The sequence below is a fragment of the Felis catus genome, chromosome E2 (genome assembly GCF_018350175.1).
Source record: "Felis catus isolate Fca126 chromosome E2, F.catus_Fca126_mat1.0, whole genome shotgun sequence".
NCBI classification, from domain to species: Eukaryota; Metazoa; Chordata; class Mammalia; order Carnivora; family Felidae; genus Felis; species Felis catus.
The window spans coordinates 25,188,634-25,201,788 of record NC_058382.1 but is presented as its reverse complement, the minus strand read 5'-3'; positions in this window follow the sequence as shown (position 1 = coordinate 25,201,788).

Here is a 13,155-nt window from a genome sequence, read left to right as displayed (position 1 = left end):
GACACTTCATCTCATTCTCTTTCTCACCATGTTGATCCAGGGATGTCTTATAGCTAAAGCTCCTTAAGTTCTAGGTCCTCTCTGGCTTGGTCCTAGACATTAGTCAGTAGCTAGATACCCAGAATTATTATCCTAGGAAAGACAGTATTGCATCTTCCCAATGTATCCCAATAATCCAGACATGTCCATTGTAGTGGTCCCATTACAGGAATTTATGCTTTGAATGTTTCGTTTTTTGCTATCGAAGAGATTCAACTATAGGTGAACCTATGTAGCTATAGGTTAGGCTCTTGTCACAGCTTATGTTGATGCAAAGTTCTAATACTTCAAGGATGGAGAAGCAGTAATCCACTGGACAGCTATGCCTTCTCCTTTAGAAACTTTGACTCCTTATGATTAAAATGGCTTTGGTCTCAAAGAGTTTGTCCACAGAGTTTCCTTGTCATTCCTCATATTTACTCAAAGAAGACTAATGACTACATTTCTTCAACACAAGATTCAGCAAACTAATATCTAGCCCACATAAAGTTCTTAGAATGCCTTTGCCAATGGTATACATATTTATCTGACCAAGACACTTCAAAACATAAGTACATAATGGTTGATTAACATTCTGCTAACACTGATCAGTACATACTTACATCTAAAACATTTTGTGATTGTAATTAACAAAGACACACCAGTCGTAAGAAGCAGTGAGACCCATCTTGTGTACAATATGTATACACTATCTTGTATCATCGAAAGTCCAAGAGTCTTGATCCATGGACAATCATGGCTCCAGATGTCTGCCTAAGAAATTAGAGCTGGCACAAAAGAAATCAGCTTATAAAGAAGTAAAATCTCAGCACACAGGCTCCCCAGCATTCAGTATCCCCTCCTTTAAGGTCCTGAATTTGAACTCCCGATATAGTAGATCCACAGAAAGAACCTCCCTTTGTTATATCCACATAGACTAGATCCCTAGCCCAGCTAGTCAACATTATTTTGTTTGTTTGAAGAGGACAGAAAATGTAGAGTATGTCAGGAGCATTAAAGGCTTATAAGCCTTTTCTATATTATAGCATTTTCTATATTTTGGCTACTTTCTTTCAATCTCCTCTCTTTAGGTTTTTATAAATAAAGTTTTATTGGAACACAGGCATACTCATTTTTCTTTTACGTATTTTATATCGTACCTTTATGCTACAATGGCAGGGTTGACTAGTCACAACAGAGACCATATAGTCTATAAGGCCTAAAATATTTACTATCTGATCCTATACAAGAAAAGTTTGCCCAGTTCTGCCCCAAGAGACCTTCCTCACTCTCAGTTCTTGTGATTAGACCCAGTTTGAGTTAGGTTTTCTGTCATTTGACAACTGACTGAAGCCTGCCTGATACAAATCTATCTCCTGGCAGGGCCTAAAATACATGACCAGAACAGCAGCAATGGTCCTTTCCTATCAATGATGGATGGGACTGTATGTTCCTTTGACCAGAAGCTGCTACTTGTTTTTTGCCAACAGGATCAAATACTTGATATTGGGAGTTCCCCCCCAAATCCCAGGTGTATGGTCACAATCTGATTAAGATAATATATATATATATATATATATATATATATATATATATATATAGTATATACAGTATACTTATAGTATTAAGATACTATACACACACACACACACAGTATAAAAGAATATACACATATATTTGGTGAGAGAGCAATAGTGCTGTGGATTAACAGGCTTAACAAGATGGAAGCTTGCTGCCTTCATATGCCAGGTTGAGGATGGTGTCATAATAACCAACCAACTTCATGGAATGATTGATATGTGCCAGTAGTTTACATGTGTTACATCATATGAAACCCACATCAACCCTGTAAAGTAGAAAATTATCTTGCCCCAGTTTACAGATAAGGAAAACACATCTCAGAGATATTAAGGGATTTCATAAAGGTTACATAGCCAATAGGTAATGAAGAGGGGATGCTACTTCAAGTCCAAACTTCAAGGACTTGCTCTTCTACCTGATGCTATACAACCAAGTCAGTAACCCTGTAAAAGCAGCAATTCTTTCTCCATAATTTGAGCAAAAGTCCCGAGTGGGGCTCTCGTTGGCTTGTGTGGGACATATGCCATCCTTAAACCTGTCACTGGGGTCAGGGTTGCTGGTCTTGGGTTACATCCCCAACCGTGATCCTGGGCCAGGGGCGGGGGGGCATGTTCATCTAAACTACATGACCCAGGCAATGCCAGTGCATGTCCATATAGAAAGGGCTTGGGAATGGAAGGTGATGGCATTTTATGTGTTTGAGAAACATCAGTTGTCCTCATTTGTTGGGGGTGGGCAGGGAGGTAGTGTTGCCTCTACTCTTGGCCTTGGTGCTTCTGTCCTTCTCCACTGTCATCTTTGACCAGTTGAATTGTTGGGAGGTCATCCCTAGAGTACCTTTTTTTTTTTTTTAATGTTTATTTATTTATTTATTTTTTGAGAGAGAGAGAGAGAGAGAGCAGCAGGGGACGGGCAGAGAAAGAGGGAGACAGAAGAAGACATAGAACCCAAAGCAGGCTACATGTTCTGAGCTCTCAGCACAGAGCTGGACGTGGGCCTCATCGAACTCATGATCCACGAGATCATGACCTGAGGCAAAGTCAGACACTTAACTGACTAAGCCACCCCGGCACCCCAATAGAGCACCTTTTCTGACAGACCAATGTGTATCTATTCAGGGATGGGAGTTGGAGGCAGCATCTGGACCCGAGGCACTCTGAATTAGGATCTCCACAATCTCTGAGGAAAGTCAGTTGTTAAACATCTCAGTTTCCTTTATTTTTTTATTTGTTTTTAGATTTTATTTTTAAGCAATCCCTACACTCATTGTGGGGCTGGAATCCAGAAACCCGAGATCAAGAGTGACATGTTCCAGTGACTGAGCCAGCCAGGCATCCCTCAGTTTCCTTCTGATCAAGTCCTCAAAGCCAATCAAAATGTCAAAATAACCCCAAGGCTTATGAGGATGTACAGGAATGCACCAGAAAGAATCATCTGTAGGCTAAGAAACTTGTCCAGTGAGTAATAAAGAAAGAATGTCTACCACCCATCTCACCTCCCTCTATGCACAGGATCTCTAAATTGATAGAGTCATATAACTGGCATATGTCCAGGGGATCTGTTAAGTGTTACTGGGTACCAGACACTGTTTAGGAGCTGTATGGCCAAGTGTTTGACACTTTCATCTTATGAAGCTGAAATAGGAAGTTCAAGATGGGCTCGGCTGCTAATTTTGTGAGGGCTTGCTTTAAAACAAAACAAAAACTGCCTGTGGGGATCCTGTAGGTGACCAGCTCCCCCTGGTGCTTAAACATGTTTTTATCTGGAAATCCCCGTTGAGGTCTTTATATTAGGGAAAGATTGCTGTGCTACAAGATTCAATACAAGATTGTTCCCTGAAAGATCATTCATGTTTGTGAGAAATTAGAAATTACCCGAAAATGCCCCATTAAATTTTGTTACATCCACTCAATGCATCATATGTACTTGTTAAAACACAATGTTTTAAAGAATGCTTCATGACATAATGTTAAATATATAATAGCAAATGAATTCAATATGATACTATTTAAAAAAAAATATGTGCTTTCAAAAGTGTTCTGACAGGAGGTACACAAAGTTGAAAATAATGGTTTTCTCTGTTTCACATTTATATATGTTTAAAGACATTTTTATTATGAAAATACACACCTGAGTAGAATTATATAATGAACTGCCCTACATCCATTGCCCCAATTCATTATCAATATTTGGCCATCCTTGCTTCACCTGTTTTGTTTTTAAAAACTGACCTCTCGGGGCGCCTGGGTGGCTCAGTCGGTTAAGTGGCCGACTTCGGCTCAGGTCATGATCTCGCGGTCCGTGAGTTCGAGCCCCGCGTCGGGCTCTGTGCTGACCGCTCAGAGCCTGGAGCCTGTTTCGGATTCTTTGTCTCCCTCTCTCTGACCCTCCCCCGTTCATGCTTTGTCTCTCTGTATCTCAAAAATAAATAAATAAAACGTTAAAAATAAATGAATAAATAAATAAATAAAAACTGACCTCTCAGGGCACCTGGGTGGCTCAGTCGGTTGACTGTCAGACTCTTACTCAAGTCATGATCCCATGGCTCATGAGTTCAAGCCCCACATTCATGCTTTCTGCTGTCAGCCTGGAGCCTGATTTGGAACCTCTGTCTCCTTCCCTTGCCCCTCCCTTGCTTGTGCGCTCTTTGAAAAATATTTAAAAAATGAACTTTCTCTTGAAGTATTTTATCTTACTTAAAAAAATGTTTTTAATGTTTTTATTTATTTTTGAGAGAGACAGAGACAGAATGTGAGGGGGTTAGGGGCAGAGAGAGAGGGAGACATGGAATCCAAAGCAGGCTCCAGGCTCCTAGCTGTCAGCACAGAGTCCGACACAGGGCTCGAACTCATGAGCCATGAGATCATGTCCTGAGCCGAAGTCGGACGCTTAACTGACTGATCCACCCAGGAGCCCCACTTTTTAATATTTATTTATTTTTGAGAGAGAGAGAGAGAGAGAGAGAGAGAGAGAGCGAGCAGGGGAGAGGCAGAGGCAGGGGGGACAGAGGATCTGAAGTGGGCTCTGTGCTGACAGCAGAGAGCCCAATGTGGAGCTTGAACTCACAAACCATGAGTTCACAGAGCCACCATCTCCTAAAAGCAAATATCAGATATCACTGGGTTTTATCCCTACATACTTCAACCTGCACCTTTATTTTATTTTTTTAATGTTTATTTATTTTTGAGAAAGAAGGGGTGGGGAGGGGTGGGGGGAGAGGGAGACACAAAATCTGAAGCAGGCTCCAGTCTCAGAGCTGTCAGCACAGAGCCTGACACAGGGCTTGAACCCACAAACAATGAGATCATGACCTGTGCCAAAGTTGGACTTCCAACTGACTGAGCCACCCAGGCACCCCAAGATGCATCTTTAAAAAGGACATTTCTTGTGTGTTCACAATGCCATTATCACACTTAACAAAATGTCCACTAAACCCTTTGCATTCTGCACTACCCAGATTATAGTCATACTGTCATGAATGATTTTCTCTTCTTTTTTCTTCTCTGTGTCTTCTAATTTTTTATGATAAACACAACATCTATTATTTAAAAGAAAAAATTTTTAAAAATGAAAAATTCTGGGGTGCCTGGGTGGCTCAGTTGGTTGAGCGTCCGACTTTGGCTCAGGTCATGATCTCACAGTTTGTGGGTTTGAACCCCATGTCAGGCTCTGTGCTGACAGCTCGGAGCCTGGAGCCTGCTTCAGATTCTGAGTCTCCCTCTCTCTCTGCCCCTCCCCTGCTTGCACTGTGTCTCTCTCAAAATTAAATAAACATTAAAAAAAATTTTTTTTTAAAAATTCTGGGGTACCTGTGTGGCTCTGTTGGTTAAGCGTTCAACTTCGGTTCAGGTCATGATCTCACAGTTTGTGAGTTCGAGCCTGCATTAGGCTCAGTGATGACAACTTGGAACGTGCCTCAGATTCTGTCTCCCTCTCTCTCTGCCCCTGCCCTCCCTCTCAAAAATAAATAAATATTTAAAAAAAAAAAAGAAAAATTCTTTGGTTTACACATTTTCCCCCCTCAGAAACACACTGATTACATTAAGCAATTAAATACTAAATCTGATGGATACAGCAGTGCTGTAAAGACAAATAAAGGCTTGCAACTTTTTAGCAGTGTAATGATGCTTCAGACTACTTAAGAATTTTCTCCTTAAGTATTTAGGACAGAATAATAGCATTATAGGGGAAAATCCCTTGTCTGTAAGAGAGATGCAGAGCCTGAGAGATGGAAATCAAGAGAGACAGTGAGGGAGAAAGTGAGAGAGACTGATTCCCATAACAGATACTGTGTAGGTACAGTTCTATCTCAAGGTTACCCAGTAGGTTCCTGTTCTCTGCTCAAAATACAAGCCAGTAATTCCACTTCTGGGTATTTACCCAATGAAAACAAAAACACTAATTTGAAAAGATGTATGCACTCCTATGTTTACTGCAGCATTATTTACAACAACCAAGATTTGGAAGCAACCTAAGTGTCCATCCACATATGAATGGATAAAGAAGATGTGATAAATACACACACACACACACACATACACACACACACACACACACAGTAAAACTATGTATTGTTAGTAACTTGTTCTGTGAGTGTTCTGCAAGACAAGCAAATATTTCTAATAAATTTTAACTTGATAAATGAGCTATGTCTTGGAATATGAATAGTACATGATGCTGACCATTACATGATCACAACTGAGCCAATGGTTCTTGAAATTCGCTTTGATATATAAATGCTTTGGATTACAACATGTTTCCAGAAAGAATTATGCTTGCAAACCAAGGTTTTACTGTGTGTGTGCGTGTGTATATGTGGAATATCACATATATGGAATATATATATATATATATATATATATATATATATATATATATAATGGAATATCACTCAGCTACAGTAAACGATGAGATCTTACCATTCACAAAAACATAGATGGACCAAGAGGGTATTATGCTAAGTGAACTAAGTCAGACAGAGAAAGACAAATACCATATGATTTCACTTATATGTGGAATCTAAAAAAACAGAACAAATGAACAAACAAAAAGCAGAAATAGACTCATATGCAGAGAACAAACTGGTGTTGTCAGAGGAGAGAGGATAGTGGAATAAGTGAAATAGGTGAAGGGATTAAGAAGCATAAACTTCCAGTTATAAATTAAATAAATCATGAGGATGAAAAGTACTGCATAGGGAATATCATTAATAATATTATAATAACTTTATGTGTTACTGGTAACTACAAATAGTAACTGATAACTATGTTGATTGCAGTGAGCAATGTGTAATGTATAGAACTGTCAAATCACTGTTGAACATCTGAAACTCATAATATGGTATGTCAACTATACTTCAATAATAAAAAAAATCCACACAATCTACTTTTAAACAGCCGAAACCAGACCCAGCTTCACTTCCGACAAAACTGGCAACAGTTGTGGATGGCTTTAGTCACACCATTTCCTTCTCCCAGCTCTCTTTGCTGAAAATCAGGCTGAGTAGTTTGAGTATCTATAGTCCACATATATATAATCCCTCTGTATATACTGAGATGTAGTTTGTCTGAAAGTTGTAGAAACAACTCCAGCTAATTTTGACAAAAGGGAGGGTTTACTGACCCTTAAAATATAAGAAATCAGAAGTTCAGGGATGTTGCTAAGCTTTTGGGCCATAGACTCTCATCTCTGGTTTTCTACGAATGTCAGTTTGGCTGAAAATCCCTTTTCCTCCATGAAACAAGATCCATGTTGTCTTTGGAGTTCGAGTTTCATGGGTTGTTTTTGTTTTTATTTATTTGTTTTAATAATTTCAGTTTTTGGAGAGTTAGACTCTGTTTCAAGTTAGAAAATCCTGGGAATGGACTTACTGCTCATCCAAAGACCAAGGGTTTGGCAGGTTTACCTAAGAGCAGCTCGCTTACTTGGGGGAGGGAAGAATATTTCCAGGAAATAGATGGGGTGAGTCTGATCAGACAATACTGCAGATGTCCATCACTATACTACATGTGGCAAGTGCAATTGCTAATCCTAGTTAATAGTGTATCTTGAGGTACCTGGGTGGCTCAGTCAGTTGAACGTCTTGATTTCAGCTGACTCTTGATTTCAGCTCAGGGGTGTAGGATCAAGCCCTGCATCAGCCTCTGCATTGAGCTTGGAGCCTGCTTGGAATTCTCTCTCTCCCTCTACCCCTCCCCTGCTCGTGCTCTCGGTCTAAAAAAAAAAAAAAATAGCGTATCTTGAATGACTTTTCATGTCAGTAGATATAGATGTTTAACAGTTTAAACTGGTTTAACAGTTACATGGTATTCCTTTGAAGAGATACACAAATTCGTTATTAATGGATACTTAGGTCTTCCCACCCCTTTTGCTATGGCCAACAATGCTGCCTAGAACATCCCTGTACATGTATCTTTCACATGTGGGAAATGTTCTAGGATACATTCCTACAGGTAGAATTTTTAGATCAAGGAACACATGCATTCCCCCTGCCCCAATTAAGTCTGTTGGGTTATAATTTACATACAGTGGAATACACAGGTCGTAAGTGGACAGTTCTATATGTTTTGACAAATGAATACAGTGGTGTAACCCACAGCTCTATGAAGACATGGAACAGAACTTTGTTCCAGGCCACGATGGAGAACAGGGACTGGACTTACCCGACTACCTTAATCAACTAAAAAATTGGAGAAAAAACCCCTACAAAACAATAGGCGAGGTATTAAACAACAGGCAGCACAAGATAGTGTTCTTTGAGAGATGAGAAACAAATGGAGCAAGTTGCAGGGTGCCCCAGCTTTCTGCCTAGCAAAAGGTTTTAGGCCACAGTGTAGGGAGGAGAATCCCAAACAAAGCCTTTTCATACAGTGCTTTCGAGGACATGTGTTTTTATTTCTCTTGGATGAATTCCCATCTAGGAGTGGCATTGCTGGGTCATAGAGTAGATGTAGGTTTAACTTTGTTAGGAAGCTACCAGTTTTCCAAAGTGATTGGATTATTTTTCACTCCCATGATCAAGATTTTGATCACTTCACCTCCCTGACATTTGATACTGTCATTCTTTTTCATTTTAGCCATTCCAGTGGTATCTTAGTACTTTTAATTTGCATTCTTTTTGAGCACCAATGATATTGAACATTTTTCCATGTGCTTATTGGCCATTTGTATATTACCTTTTGTTAAATGTCTGTTCAAGTCTTTCCTTTGGTTTTTAATAGGGTTGTTTGTCTTGTTACTGACGTTTTAAAGTTCTTTATATATTCTTGATACAAGTCCTTTATGAGATTTATGTTCTGAGAATGTCTTTTCTCTCTCTCTGAGCCTTGCTTTTTCATTTCTTAATGGTGTTCTTTAAAAAACAGAAGTTTTTATTTTGATGTGGTTCAATTTATCAATTTTTTCTTTTATAATTTGTGCCTTTCTGTCCTAAGAAATATTTATCTACCTCAAAGTGGCAAAGATGTTCTCTTATGTTTTCTTCTAGAAGATTTATAGTTTAGCTCACATTTTAGGTCTGTACCATTTGTTGAAGAGACTTTTCTTTCCCATTGTATTGCTTTGTCTTCTTTTTTTTTTTAATTTTTCTTTTTAACATTTTATTTATTTTTGAGACAGGGAGAGACAGAGCATGAACAGGGGAGGGTCAGAGAGAGAGGGAGACACAGAATCTGAAGCAGGCTCCAGGCTCTGAGCTGTCAGCACAGAGCCCGACGCGGGGCTCGAACTCACGGACCGTGAGATCATGACCTGAGCCGAAGTCGGACGCTTAACCGACTGAGCCACCCAGGCGCCCCAGCTTTGTCTTCTTTTAATGTTTACTCATTTTTGAGAGACAGCATGCATGTGCAAGTTGGGGGGGGGGCAGGCAGACAGAGAGGGAGACAGAGGATCTTCCATGCTGACAGCAGAGAGCCTGATGCGGGGCTTGAACTCATGAACCGTGAGATCATGACCTGAGCTGAAGCTGAATGCTTAACCAACTGAGCCACCCAGGAACCTCTCCTTGTATTGCTTTGTATCAAGAGTTATTTTGTCAATACAAGTGTATCAAAGATATATATGTACATATGTGAGTGTGTGGTCTTTTTTTATGCTACAGTGACAAATGTATGAGTCTATATCTAGACTCTATTCTGTTCTTTTGTCTGTCCTTTCAGTAACACCATACTGTCTTGGTTCCTATAGTAGGCATATATATGTTTACCATTGACAGTGCCACGTTGCCCTTCCAAAAGGTTGTACAAATTCACACTCCTACCAATATGCATCCCCACTCTTACTAGCATGGGTCATTATTAAGCTTATAAATCATGGGACCATGTCTTATTCACTGCTGTGTTCCCATTACTGAGCACTGTACCCAGCATGAATGACAAGAAGCTCTAACATATCTGTGAATGTTGCTAACGCTTCTTAAGCTGCCCTAGTGGGTAACAAGATGGGACAATCAAGCTAAACTCCAGGCAGATGTTTCTGAAAGCCCAATAGATTGTGTCTTTAGATTAGGGTGGAGTAATACAACAGCAGAAATAATAGCTAAGTCTCACAGTGCTCACTATGTACATACATGTTGTCCTTGTTGTCATGGCTCAGATGCCACCCATTACAGCTAGATTCCAAGCAGCTAGAGGAGAGCACAAGGAAGAAAAGGGACAAAGGGGAGGTAGCCTTCTGCTAAGGGAAGTTCCCAGCAGTTACCACGTGACGCTATTTATGTCCCATTGAATTTGTAGTTCAAATCCCATTGAATTTGAAGAAAGGGAAGCTGAGAAATGTACCTTTCTCTTACCTTTGTACCAGTTCTTAACTTGTCAGGTCTGTTCTTCTGTCATGTGCGACCAGAAAAACCCTAACTTACATACTCTGTACCCTTGAGTGGGGTTTTGGCACCCAATGTATGTCCTATGATGCTGACTCAAAAGATTGGGGGCACCCTGTTTTGAAGTTTTAAGTCAGCACAGGCAAACAGCAGTTTACCTTAACCACAAAGGAATAAAGGCCCACAGAGGTCCTTTGAGATGCCAGAGGTCCATTTGTAAATGCCAAGGAGCCCAGTAATTTCAGTTCTTAACTGGCACCAGCCAGTCAAGATGGACCCACACCAAAAACAAATGTCCAGTTACAATGTCCAGTTGTGAAAAGTGATTTTTAAATTGGACTTACCTTATAAAGACTCCAGTGTAACTGGACTCAAGGCATTTTTATTTCAGAAACCATGACTAAAAAAAAAAAAAAAGTTACCACAGACAAAAAAATAACTAACCAGTGTACTCTGCCTCATAGAATATGTTCAGAAGTTTCGGCAAATGGTCCTCACTGATTCTGTCATTTTCATATTGTATCTGGCATATTGTTCCATTCAATTTCAACATTATCAAACATAGGTCATATCAGCACCACTCTAAACTGGAGATAATCATGGAAAATGCTCAATAAGTGAGGCTACTTGCCAGGAAATATGCTAAATCACACACATACACACAATTTCCCCCCATTTAATCCTCATAATTATCCTATTACTCCATGAGTTGGTATTATTAGCTCTACTTTACAGATGGGAACAGGGGCACAATGATCCCACAACTGGTAAGAGCTAGAGCCTAGGTGTGCACCATAGTCTACCCTACTCTGGACTCTGCCCTTGGGAGGAAACCCTTGAAACTCATGGCAAACACTGAATCCTAAGAATGTTCCACAAGAAGCCTAAATACAAGGGCAAGGGAGGTGTGATACCCTCTTAATGTGAGGATGCTAGTTATGCAGCATTATTTTTAAAAACCAAGAACAATATACAATCTAAATGCTTAAGAGTACAGTTAACTAAATGATGGGATCCTCCACAGAATTGGTAAGGTGACCATCCAAATTGCTCATCAGGCACCTTTATTAGCATGTTGTGATGCTGAGGGAGTAAACAGGATTCAAACCACACACACACATACACACCTCAACCACATTAAAAATATTCTCAGGAACCACCTCACACCTGTCAGAATGGCTAACATTAACAACTCAGGCAACAACAGAAGTTGGCGTGGATGCAGAGAAAGAGGATCTCTTTTGCACTGCTGGTGGGAATGCAAGCTGGTGCAGCCACTCTGAAAAACAGTATGGATGTTCCTGAAAAAATTAAAAATAGAACTACCTTATGACCCAGTAATAGCACTACTAGGTATTTATCCACGGGATACAGGTGTGCTGTTTCGAAGGGACACATGCACCCCAATGTTTATAACAGCACTATCAACAATAGCCAAAGTATGGAAGAGCCCAAATGTCCATTGATGGATGAATGGATAAGGAAGATGTGGTATATATACAGTGGAGTATTACTTGGCAATCAAAAAGAATGAAATCTTGCCATTTGCAACTATGTGGATGGAGCTACAGGGTATTATGCTAAGCGAAGTTAGTCAGAGAAAGACATATGACTTCACTCATATGAGGACTTTAAGACACAGAACAGATGAACACAAGAGAAGGGAAACAAAAATAATATAAAAACAGGGAGGAGGACAAAACATAAGAGACTCTTCAATATGGAGAACAAACTGAGGGTAGCTGGAGGGGTTGTGTGTGTGGGGATGGGCTAAATGGGTAAGGGGCATTAAGGAATCTACTCCTGAAATCATTGTTGCACTATATGCTAACTTGGATGTAAATTTTAAAATGAATATATATATATATATATATATATATATATATATATATATATATATATATATTCTCTCAAGAAAAGGACAGTAAGGAAATCTCCCAGAATGTTAGGCTTCTAATTAACTTTGGTTAGGGGATTTCAAGTTTTCTGAACTTTTCTTTCTTTTCTAACTTTTCCACACAAACATGTTTACTTTGCTAATCAGATTATTTTTTGAGTTTTACACTTTTGTGGAATGCATACTTTTGTGGTCTGAACTTGTCAGTTATCACTAGGATTCTGGATGTTTAAATATCTTCAAAATCTTTAATATCTTTAAAATCTTCAACATTTCAGATCTTCAAAAGGACTTCAAGGGGATGCTGCATTATGTGCATTCAGAACAAAGGCAGATGAAATTGGGGAGACAAAAAACATCAGTATGGTTTTTTAAGTGGGAGAATGAAATTTTAATAAGAAACTCTAGATGACCTGTGCCTCTTAAGGAAGAGAGCTGAGCAGTGGCAGTAAATTCCATCTTCTTTGTTTCTTAGGGAGAGGGCTGTCTCCTGGCTTGGGGGCAGGATGAAAGCCAAAGATATCTGGTTCTCAGAAAGTACCAATCCTTAAATTGGTAGAGAACAGCATCATCCCCTTCTCCTATGCCTGACCCACATGCTTCTTTTAAGCCCAGCACACTAGGTGGATTGAATTTGAGTACTCAACTGTCTGGTGGCCATTGCACGTATGGCTTTTTGAGGACGGTGATATTTTATTAGCTTTGACTCCCTGTTTCCTAGAAGTCCATGGCTCATGGTACTTATCAAACATTTGCTGACAGCTTTCTAGGTGTGTTACAGCAAACCATACCAAAAATAATGTTGAATAATAAGTCTTTTCTAACCCCTATTTAATAA